The 12,051-nt window shown below is 48.8% G+C and overlaps 1 long non-coding RNA gene and 1 pseudogene across 1 annotated transcript; both read right to left on the bottom strand.

Moving 5' to 3' along the window:
- Positions 1-2,163: 2,163 nt before the first annotated feature.
- On the bottom strand, positions 2,164-11,831 carry LOC129356321 (nonsense-mediated mRNA decay factor SMG8-like; annotated as a pseudogene).
- LOC129356322 (uncharacterized) lies at positions 9,522-10,472 on the bottom strand. Its single transcript, XR_008605393.1, has 3 exons — positions 10,238-10,472; positions 9,602-9,658; positions 9,522-9,546 (listed from the first exon to the last, which is right to left on the bottom strand). It is a non-coding gene; the product is annotated as an uncharacterized LOC129356322 (long non-coding RNA).
- Positions 11,832-12,051: the final 220 nt, after the last annotated feature.

The raw sequence follows: 12,051 nt of genomic DNA, 5'->3' as shown, positions 1-12,051 counted from the left end.
AAATGAGAAAGACATGGATGTTGTGGCTTCTTTACACATGTTTGTTGTTAAGTATAATTTGCATGATGATTAATATTATTTGAATTTAACACGACTGTATATAATTACAAACGCCGAAGTGAAACATTTAAGTGGGAGGCATGATTTCTTTGGATAGCGGAAGTCTTTTATTTTGAAGACTGCTTAACCGGATGTGGTTCGTCTTTTGTCACAGTCTTGCTTCTGTTGATTTTGGTTGCTAGGGTAACTGTTGTTTTATTGTGCTAGTTTTCATAAGCATGTTGACTGTAAACTTTTAATTGAATTGACGATTTGTACATTTCTGTGATGGTTTATTGGCAGCGTACTCCTGAAAATTTGGGTGAGACTTTATTTGATGGGTTGTGAATAAGACTGACGTGATACTATCATAAACATAACATCTGTTAGGAACAAACTGTGTCATGAATTTTCATTCAGTAAATAATCACACTTTTAATGAGAAGTTGCTTTAAAAGTTTGATTAAAAGTGCCAACTTTGGATTATTTTGTGAATAATGACACTTTAATGCAAAGTTGGCATTTTTAAAGCAACTTTACATTAAAAGTGTCTATTTACAAAATTGTACTTCATGACAACAGTTAGAACAACATAAAGACTTCTTCATATTCATGACAGATGTCATGTCAGTCCTATGCAAACCCCATCAAAATGGTAACATATTGAAGACACAATGTCATTAGTTTGACCTGTAAAGTTAATGGATTTTCTGTGTTCTGGTACCTGATGTGTTTGCATTGAATATGAAGCATTAATGTACAAAGTGGCAAAGCAGAAAAATTAAAGACATTAAGTAACTAAAAAGTTAATTCATCATCAATTATAATGAACCAGAAGTGTAACTGCAGCCTACTGTAATCACACTAACATATTATCACTTCCACCTCTTCTTCTTGGCAGTTAAGTTTTTTTCACTGCTGCTGTGAAGTTGTTCTTATTCCAGCTTCAGGTTCCTGACACCAACACCACCGTTCAACTAAAACTCAACGTAAACTTAGTGAGATGGTGTCAAGAATACAATCGACATAAAAAATAAACATATTTTAACTGGCTGACCTTCCTTTTGAGGTAGAAATGAGGTGATTAAATCAGTTCTTAAACTTAAATCATCTTTCTGCATTTACTTGTCAAAGCGACGCTGTTATATCGCAGCGTCTGTGGTAACCTAGCAACATGCTGGATTCCACTTCCTACCTTAATCTTCCAAAATAAGAGTCGTAACAAAAAGTATAAATAATACAAAATAAAACATGTAAACTAAAACTATGGCAGTAAAATATACTGCTCAAAAAATACAGGGAACACTCAAACAACACAATATAACTCCAAGTAAATCAAACTTGTGTGAAATCAAACTGTCCACTTAGAAAGCAACACTGATTGATAATCAATATCACCTGCTGTTGTGCAAATGGAATAGACAACAGGTGGAAATTATTTTCATATTTATTTCATTCATTCAGATCTAGGATGTTTTATTTGAGTGTTCCCTTTATTTTTTGGAGCAGTGTATATAAAATATGTAATGCCAATATACTGAAAATACATTCTAAATATATTTTAAATGTAATTCAATCACAAAAATAGTATAGTCAGAATAAACTAATCAAGCACATTCATATTGCATAAAAAGCAAAAATACTTAGTTTACCAAGTGTAGCTTAAGTTGTTCGAAAACAGTACGAGAAAGTACTTTAAACTGTGCTTTAATACAATTTAAATACTATTAAAATACACTAAGCACAAAATTAGTTGTTCCAAAATGTCACAGTTTAAGTAATACTAAGTGTAGTATACTGATAATTAGTCTGACTTAAAGTTTACTCTAGTGTTCTAAAAAACATTCTTAGTATATTCATTTTCACCAGGGATGCAATTCTCCCCATCAGTCTTCAAGCTGCTACCATCAACAAGTTGATTGTTTTTGTCGATATTTTTCACTATTGCTGTTTTTCGCTCATCTGGAAGAAATCAATCTGCTTGGTTTCCGCAGCAACTGCTTGTCATTTGAAACGTTGGACAGCGTTAAAAACAAAGTGGAGCCATCTAGTGGACAAAATGTGCAATTTAAGGAATGAGAACATCAAAATGAAGGATTTCAGAAACCATGAAAATAATCACTCTGATAATTAAAGGTTATTTATTCACAGAAACGAGAACATAATGCACTCCAGTGTTAAATCAGAGACCAAACTAAACATTTGTAACTGATGAGACTGCATGATACACATGTTTCATTTATTTCTTATGCAGCCAACAGGAATCAGATTGAACAAAAAACATGCACAGCACCCCCTACTGGCTACTATTATTTTTAATGAAATGGGAAAGTACATTCCCCATTTTCAAATTCTCCAGAAACTTAATTGTTAAAGTTAGAAAAAAATATTAAATGTAATAAATCTTTTTTCCTTCAACAACTTAAAAACAGTCAAAAATCTCAACAATGAAATTTAGATTTTTGGAGCTCGTCAACTTTGCTTCAGAAATCACTGCAGCATAAGGAGATGCACTAAAAGCCATTTGGTCATGATAGCGCGCATTAGCATGTTTAAATGATGATGCTTCCATTCTTCAGAAATGAACCATAAACTCCTGTGTGCATCTTTAAAGACCCAGACTGGATTCTGGCACCTGGTTGGCCGTGCCGACAGTGCCGCGGGTCACTGAGGGTCACTGAGGGTCACTGAGGGTCACTGAGGGTCACTGAGGGTCACTGAGGGTCACTGAGGGTCACTGCGGCGGGTTGGCTGTGCTGGCCCGCAGGACGCCTCGCAGCACCTTGTAGTTACTCAGAGGCTGGTTCTCCTTCGGGGGGAAGCAGGGACCGCGCTCGGTGGCGTAGGAATACGGAAAGCGCAGAACCCAGAAGCCGTCGTTGGGCAGCGTCACTTCCGTCTGCTCAGGGTGGAAGATTGGGCAGGGAGGGGGCCGGGCTGCACCTGCAGACAGAAAACACTGAGAGCAAAGCAGCAGAAGAACTAAAACCATCACAATTCAGTTCAGATTGAACCATCAGATCATGAGACAGAGGTTGGTCTGAGGCTGAGGGTTGAAGAGCTGACAGCTTTCTGGATCTTGTTAGAATAAGTCAGATGCAAATAAATAAATAACGAATTAAATAAGAAAATAAACATTCTTTTAATGAAAGTTTGATCATTTGAATAATCAGCAGGTAAAGACAACTGTTTCAATATTTGCTTCATCATGAGTGTCCGTGGCCCTCCTGGCTTGCTGTAGTTTACCTGGGGGTTCAGGTGATCTCCAGCGGCGCGTCAGGCACCACCACGAAAAGCCGAGTCAGCTGAGCGTAGTGCGGCTTCAGGCCGCGGCCCTGAGCGGGCGACGGACGTAGAGCGGCATGTCGGCGTTCAGGACCCTGCTGGCTGGATCCTTGGCGCCGCCCGGCCCCAGCGCCTTTACGATTTTGTCGGGTCCGCTGCTGATGAAGCGGCGGCCCCGGCCGTCTTCGTACTCGAACCCCACGAAGGCCCGCGCCGCGTCATCCCTCCGGCGGCTCCGGCCCGGCCCGGCGCCGCCGCGCTTCCCCACCGGGTTCTTGTTGGGCGCCGGCCAGGACGCCGTCCCTCCGTCTAGAGGCTCCGCGGGGCCAGCGTCCTCCTCCGAGCGGGAGCGGATCACCAAGTCCCACGGCAGCAGGAAAGAGGAGCCCGGCAGGAAGCCCGGCTGCTCCAGACCAGTGTGGCAGTTGTAGGACTTTGCTGGTCCCAGTTTGAGTAGAGACCAGCTGGAGAACTTTGGGAGGAGACCTTTGGGACAGGCGGAGTGTGTCATTCCTGGAGACGGAGAAAAACATTTACATGCCTCAATAGCAATGTGAACACACAGCGGCGGCGGCAGTTCTCTTGACTTTATGGGATGAACAGAAACTCGCAGAAGGACACAAAGCGAAGGCCGACAGGCGGTGGTCAGTGAAATTACGTCATCATTTTATTTTATGATATTCATTTTTTCACCTCAGTAAAAAAAACTTGCCACTGTTCCCTAAGCGACTCAACCGTCCTACCTGGCAGGTACTCCACGGTGGACGGCTGGCGGTCCACGAGGCTTGGCCTCTTGGGCTGGACCGGGCCGTCGGACGGATCTGCGTCCGCGTACGCCCCCAGGCTGTCGGTGGACTGGCCCAGGCTGAGCGCCAGGCTGAGGCTGGCGTCGCCGGGCGTGTGGCTGTGAGCCGCGCTCGCCTCCTTCGGCTGCTCCCCGTCGCCCGACGTCTCTGACGGCGGATGCTGCGCCCGGTCTGAGGCTGGCGCCGGGTCCGGAGTGCTGGGTTGGAAGACCGGGAAGCCGATCCGCTCCAGCTTCCCGCAACATTTCTCCTCCAGGATCTGAGCACGACAGAAGAGACCAACTTTAACATGCTTTCCTCCTCCAGGTGGAAACAAAACGAGCCAACGGGAAAATACTGAATCAGCTGAATGATTTGACGGGCTGATACCGGTCCAATAGGGTTTGACAATAATAAGAAAAATACCTTATTGTTAAAATATCACAGAGAGTTAATTGGTGGAAGAAAGGAAGAAAAAAAAGATGGATTTGTAAAACAACTGGAAAACCTTTTCCGTTATTACTCATCAAAGCAGGAAAATATTTCCATAAATATGAATTGTTCAAAATACAATTATTTTATTTCTATGATTTCAGTTCAGTCAAGTTCAATCTCAGAGAACAAAGACATTTTCTCCAAACAGGAAACAGACTCCACTTCCTGTCCGGTCTGTAAGAAGTTGGACTGCAGCGTAGATATCTAGAAATAGATTGAACTGGTCTGCAGCGTAGATATCTAGAAATAGATTGAACTGGTCTGCAGCGTAGATATCTAGAAATAGATTGAACTGGTCTGCAGCGTAGATATCTAGAAATAGATTGAACTGGTCTGCAGCGTAGATATCTAGAAATAGATTGAACTGGTCTGCAGCGTAGATATCTAGAAATAGATTGAACTGGTCTGCAGCGTAGATATCTAGAAATAGATTGAACTGGTCTGCAGCGTAGATATCTAGAAATAGATTGAACTGGTCTGCAGCGTAGATATCTAGAAATAGATTGAACTGGTCTGCAGCGTAGATATCTAGAAATAGATTGAACTGGTCTGCAGCGTAGATATCTAGAAATAGATTGAACTGGTCTGCAGCGTAGATATCTAGAAATAGATTGAACTGGTCTGCAGCGTAGATATCTAGAAATAGATTGAACTGGTCTGCAGCGTAGATATCTAGAAATAGATTGAACTGGTCTGCAGCGTAGATATCTAGAAATAGATTGAACTGGTCTGCAGCGTAGATATCTAGAAATAGATTGAACTGGTCTGCAGCGTAGATATCTAGAAATAGATTGAACTGGTCTGCAGCGTAGATATCTAGAAATAGATTGAACTGGTCTGCAGCGTAGATATCTAGAAATAGATTGAACTGGTCTGCAGCGTAGATATCTAGAAATAGATTGAACTGGTCTGCAGCGTAGATATCTAGAAATAGATTGAACTGGTCTGCAGCGTAGATATCTAGAAATAGATTGAACTGGTCTGCAGCGTAGATATCTAGAAATAGATTGAACTGGTCTGCAGCGTAGATATCTAGAAATAGATTGAACTGGTCTGCAGCGTAGATATCTAGAAATAGATTGAACTGGTCTGCAGCGTAGATATCTAGAAATAGATTGAACTGGTCTGCAGCGTAGATATCTAGAAATAGATTGAACTGGTCTGCAGCGTAGATATCTAGAAATAGATTGAACTGGTCTGCAGCGTAGATATCTAGAAATAGATTGAACTGGTCTGCAGCGTAGATATCTAGAAATAGATTGAACTGGTCTGCAGCGTAGATATCTAGAAATAGATTGAACTGGTCTGCAGCGTAGATATCTAGAAATAGATTGAACTGGTCTGCAGCGTAGATATCTAGAAATAGATTGAACTGGTCTGCAGCGTAGATATCTAGAAATAGATTGAACTGGTCTGCAGCGTAGATATCTAGAAATAGATTGAACTGGTCTGCAGCGTAGATATCTAGAAATAGATTGAACTGGTCTGCAGCGTAGATATCTAGAAATAGATTGAACTGGTCTGCAGCGTAGATATCTAGAAATAGATTGAACTGGTCTGCAGCGTAGATATCTAGAAATAGATTGAACTGGTCTGCAGTGTAGATATCTAGAAATAGATTGAACTGGTCTGCAGCATAGATCCTGACCTGGTAGAAGTCGTGGTTGGCAGCCTGGATGTCAAACGGATCGTCTCGAGGCGCCTGCTTCCTGCCGCAGTTACAGGCACTGGTGGAGCGCCCCCTGCTGTTGTGGTTCATGATGGGCGGGTTGTGGTCCAGGTCTGGCTTCTCACCTGCAGAAATGACATTAATTTGGGAGGAAAACTGCTGATAGAATTATGGTTAATTGTCAACCATTAGATCAAAATTAATACAATTGATCAACTAATAATGTTCACTTCAACTGTCTTCATCAACAGTGGCACCAGGAGCCGCTAGCTGTCCGCTAGCTGTCCGCTAGCTGTCCGGCGGAGCGTCTGACCTGGCTGAGGCAGCAGGTGGAACTTGTGCACGCAGTGTTGGTCTGTCAGGCTGCGCTCCTCGCACAGCTGGTGGCCGTTGCTCCAGAACTTGTAGCAGTCTTCATGAAGCTGCACCGCATAGCGTTGGAAGGCCACGCCCCTCGCGTGCTGGCTGTACACCCGCAACGCCTGTGCCAGCTGGTTCTTGTGGACCGTGGTGGTGTAGTTGTGAGGGAGGTTGGACTGGTAGGCGCTGTGGGCCAGAGGCAGAGCTTTCTGACACCGGTTTTCTGAGAACTTTGTGTCGGCATCCAGGAAACCATCCAAGACCTTCACCTGGCTTTGCACCTTAGTGGCTAGCTCGGCCAGCTCCTCGTCAGTGTTGATGATCAGGACCTGGTAGAGGCGGGAAGCCAACTGGACCCACTTGGTGAAGGTCGGCAGCTCAAAGTGGGAAGGTTGGGGGTTGCGGCCGACGCTGTCGTCGAAGCCCTTCTTGGTCAGAACCAGCTCGACGTGCTGCCAGAGGAATTCCTTCAGGCTGCAGTCCACCAGCTGGCTTCCCATCGGACCGCCAGACTCCCTGCTGCCGGGCTGCCGAGCTGACCTACTTTTGCTGGTACCTCCTCGGCCCAGTGAGGACCGGGGCGGAGTCCTGATCCGACAAGACGCAGTTGGACCGCAGCTGGCCGAGCAAAGCGCCCACGGGGTCCTGATCTGCTGCCGGGATCACATAGACGAAGGCCTGGTTGGCGGGCACCGTGAACAGACAGTTGCTGCTTTGGTTGGTGAGACGCGGCTTTTACGGAAGATCCGGTAGATCTGGTCCTCCAGAGCGTGCTGCAGACGCCTCCTCGGGAATGCTTCTTGGGCTTTTCGGGGTTTCCTCCAGAGTCCGAGCCGTTCCGGACCTTTGGAACAGCAAAGAGAAGAGAACCGGTTACTCTGAGTGCCAGACTGGCCATCGGGAACTCCGGGACTTTCCCTGCTGGCCTAGCCACGGAGGCGGGCTAAAGGTCAGGTCAGCTTGCACTCAAAGCTACAGAATTTAACTTTTGTAAAAATATATTTTTTACATATTTTGTTGAAACTGTCACTATATACCATAAGTTTGCTATGAGATAATCTAAGAAAAAAACAAGCTCCTGTCTTCCCCCACTGGTGACTAGAAACAACCAATCAGCAGGGAGCTGTCTATCACAAACTTGTGTGGCGCTGCTCATCTCAGTTTTCCCTTCCCTTTTGCTCTCCGCTGTGCTGCAGCGAGCACAGCCACAATGACGGTGAATAAACACTTTTCCTGTCATGGTAAGTTTCTTTCTCCACCATTAGCACATTTAGCAGCACATACACCGTGTTCCAAATTATTATGCAAATTGGATTAAAGTGTCATAAAGATAAATTTTGTTGTGCTATTAAATGTATGGATGGTTTTGTGTGTCTTTGAATCACTATAATTACTTTCAGAGAGCTGCTTGATCACTTTAGCTCAGTCAAAGTAAATCTACTTCAGAAGGATGTTCCACATTATTCATCAGGATTCCAGCAACATGGGAGGAAAGAATCTGCTGATGAAACCATCAGTGTGTAGAGCCGCATGACAAGCTATGAAAACGAGATATTGAACACTGAAGCGTTTTCATCGTACTGGAAGAGATTTGTGGCTGATTGAGAACAAAGATGGTTTACAGATAAAGACTAAAGAGGAAAGTTTCTGTTCAGTTCCTGGAATCAAAAGATCAGCTGCTGAAATGACCTTAAAGCAGCAAACAGTTAATAGCCTCAAGGTGGAGGATCCACAGGGGCCCAACCTGCTACTGGCCCCAACCTGCTACTGGGCCCCAACCTGCTACTGGGCCCCAACCTGCTACTGGGCCCCCAACCTGCTACTGGGCCCCAACCTGCTACTGGGCCCCCAACCTGCTACTGGGGCCCCAACCTGCTACTGGGGCCCCAACCTGCTACTGGGCCCCCAACCTGCTACTGGGGCCCCAACCTGCTACTGGGCCCCCAACCTGCTACTGGGGCCCCAACCTGCTACTGGGCCCCCAACCTGCTACTGGGGCCCCAACCTGCTACTGGCCCCACCTGCTACTGGGCCCCAACCTGCTACTGGCCCCTAATCTGCTACTGGGCCCCAACCTGCTACTGGGCCCCAACCTGCTACTGGGGCCCCAACCTGCTACTGGGCCCCAACCTGCTACTGGGCCCCAACCTGCTACTGGCCCCTAATCTGCTACTGGGCCCCCAACCTGCTACTGGGGCCCCAACCTGCTACTGGGCCCCCAACCTGCTACTGGGCCCCAACCTGCTACTGGGGCCCAACCTGCTACTGGGCCCCCAACCTGCTACTGGGCCCCAACCTGCTACTGGGCCCCAACCTGCTACTGTCCCCTAACCTGCTACTGGCCCCCAACCTGCTACTGGGGCCCCAACCTGCTACTGGCCCTAATCTGCTACTGGGCCCCAACCTGCTACTGGGCCCCAACCTGCTACTGGGGCCCCAACCTGCTACTAGGCCCCCAACCTGCTACTGGGGCCCCAACCTGCTACTGGGCCCCCAACCTGCTACTGGCCCCTAATCTGCTACTGGGCCCCAACCTGCTACTGGGCCCCAACCTGCTACTGGGCCCCAACCTGCTACTGGGCCCCAACCTGCTACTGGGCCCCAACCTGCTACTGGCCCCCAACCTGCTACTGGGCCCCAACCTGCTACTGGGCCCCAACCTGCTACTGGGCCCCAACCTGCTACTGCCCCACCTGCTACTGGCCCCCAACCTGCTACTGGGCCCCAACCTGCTACTGGGCCCCAACCTGCTACTGGGCCCCCAACCTGCTACTGGCCCCAACCTGCTACTGGGGCCCCACCTGCTACTGGGGCCCCAACCTGCTACTGGCCCCCAACCTGCTACTGGGCCCCCAACCTGCTACTGGGCCCCCAACCTGCTACTGGGGCCCCAACCTGCTACTGGCCCCTAATCTGCTACTGGGCCCCAACCTGCTACTGGCCCCCAACCTGCTACTGGGGCCCCAACCTGCTACTAGGCCCCCAACCTGCTACTGGGGCCCCAACCTGCTACTGGGCCCCCAACCTGCTACTGGCCCCTAATCTGCTACTGGGCCCCAACCTGCTACTGGGCCCCACCTGCTACTGGGCCCCAACCTGCTACTGGGGCCCCAACCTGCTACTGGGGCCCCAACCTGCTACTGGCCCCCAACCTGCTACTGGGCCCCAACCTGCTACTGGGCCCCAACCTGCTACTGGGCCCCAACCTGCTACTGGCCCCCAACCTGCTACTGGGCCCCAACCTGCTACTGGGCCCCAACCTGCTACTGGGCCCCAACCTGCTACTGGCCCCCAACCTGCTACTGGGCCCCAACCTGCTACTGGGCCCCAACCTGCTACTGGCCCCCAACCTGCTACTGGACCCCCAACCTGCTACTGGGCCCCAACCTGCTACTGGGCCCCAACCTGCTACTGGGCCCCAACCTGCTACTGGGCCCCCAACCTGCTACTGGCCCCAACCTGCTACTGGGCCCCCAACCTGCTACTGGGCCCCAACCTGCTACTGGGCCCCAACCTGCTACTGGCCCCAACCTGCTACTGGGCCCCCAACCTGCTACTGGCCCCAACCTGCTACTGGGCCCCAACCTGCTACTGGGCCCCCAACCTGCTACTGGACCCCTAACTTGCTATTTGGCCCCCAAGCTGCTCACAAGCAGACCCAGTGGCATTGGGCCCAGCTGGGTATGAAGATTCATTTTCAGACTTGTTCACTGATGACGGCTGTCCAGCCCTGGATGGTCCAGATGGACGCAGTCGTGGACGGTGCTGGACGGACATCATGTCCCAACACTGCTGTGATGTCAGCAAGGAGGAGGTGGAGTCATGCTGTGGGCCCAAATCAAGGGAGAGAGAGAGAGAGAGAGAGAGAGAGAGCTGGTCGGCCCCTTCAGAGACCTGAAGGTGTGAAAATGACCTCAGCAAAGAATCTGGACTTTCTGATTGATCACTTTCTGTCTCGGTCCAAAAAGCCGAAGCTTCAGCAGCAAAACCATCTTCATGCAGGACGATGCAGCATCTGCTGCAAGGACTAACTCTGTGTCTCTGGCTGCTATGGGCAGAAAGGAGAGAAACTCGTGGTGTGTCACCATCCTCCTCTGACCTCTGACCCTGTTGGGAACCTCTGGAGATCTGAGGGTTTAATGCAGGTCATCAAGCAGCAGCTCTGGAAGGTTTTCTGACATCCTGCAGAGAAATTCAAGCAGAAACTTTCCACAAACTCACCAGTTCAATGGATGAAGAATTGAGCAGTGAAACCAGAGAAGGTCCAATATTAACATGTAACTCGTCTGTTAAGATGTTTTAGTACATGTGACCATTATGCTGCACATTCACAGAATGACTGTTTGCAGATCTTCATAATCCATAAAATGTTTAGAAAATCTGCTGTCATAATAATCTGGAAGTGAGCATTTTGAGTTTTTATTTTGAAGAAATTCTGTTCTGATGGGAGCGTTGATCAGAAACATTTGATTTATACTGTAATAGTTCATGACTTGCATTTGCCATCTAAGAAAATCTGAGAATATCACTTTCCTAATCATTTGCAACATGGTGTAGATAAGTTGACTGGCAGCTCAGACCTTCAGGCTCGCATTGATCTGGAAGACGAACAGCAGCCGCGGAGGACACGGCCTGCAGTTCAGCTTCCACTCCTTGGACACCGCGCAGTCCTTGATGGCGGCCCGGATCAGGGGCAGGACCTTCTGCCGCAGGGCGTCCAGGCCCCGGAACAGCCGGTCGTAGGTCACATCGAAGGTCTGGCTGGGGTGGACCAGCAGCAGGACGTGGCACACGGAGAACATGTAGAGCAGGTGCAGGCAGTGCTGGCGCTCCAGGCCCTTCCACACGTCGTGGGCGTCGGCGTGGCTGATCCCGGCGCTCAGGGACCGACAGGCCCGCAGCAGCTGCCGGCTGTCGCAGACGGAGGACAGCAGCAGGTACAGGACTCGGTTCTCCTGGTCGTAGAGAGCCTGGACGTAGCTGTCCGACGAGTCGCCCTCCTCCGACCCGAACAGAGAGAGATGTGTTTGTCCGCCAGCGTGTTGATGAGCGTCTCCTTCAGAGCCCCGGTCTGGGCGCCGCTCTTTCCGAACACACCGACCACACACAGCCCGGCCTCCCGGAGAAGCGTCCCCCGGCGGCTCCGCCCGAAGCAGAGCCCCGAGGTCCACCGGAGGAGCCATGTTCGCCTCCTTCATGACGGAGAACCGGGAATGAAAACAGAGACGGAACGGTTTCCCTGCTCACTTCCGGTTCCGTTCTCTTTAAGGACCGGGTGGAAACCACGGTCCTGGGTTTATTTAAATTAACAACCCGTTTGGGAAAAATGTCACTCAGGGTGTAATTAAACCTATAAATAAAGCTAATTCTAACCACATGTGGAAGGATAAAACACAAAGACCAATTTTTTACTCATCA

The sequence above is a fragment of the Poeciliopsis prolifica genome, unplaced genomic scaffold (assembly GCF_027474105.1).
Source record: "Poeciliopsis prolifica strain line A6 unplaced genomic scaffold, Auburn_PproV2 SCAFFOLD165, whole genome shotgun sequence".
NCBI lineage: Eukaryota > Metazoa > Chordata > Actinopteri > Cyprinodontiformes > Poeciliidae > Poeciliopsis > Poeciliopsis prolifica.
Note: the sequence above shows the minus strand (reverse complement) of the source record. Positions and strands in the feature narration are given on the sequence as shown.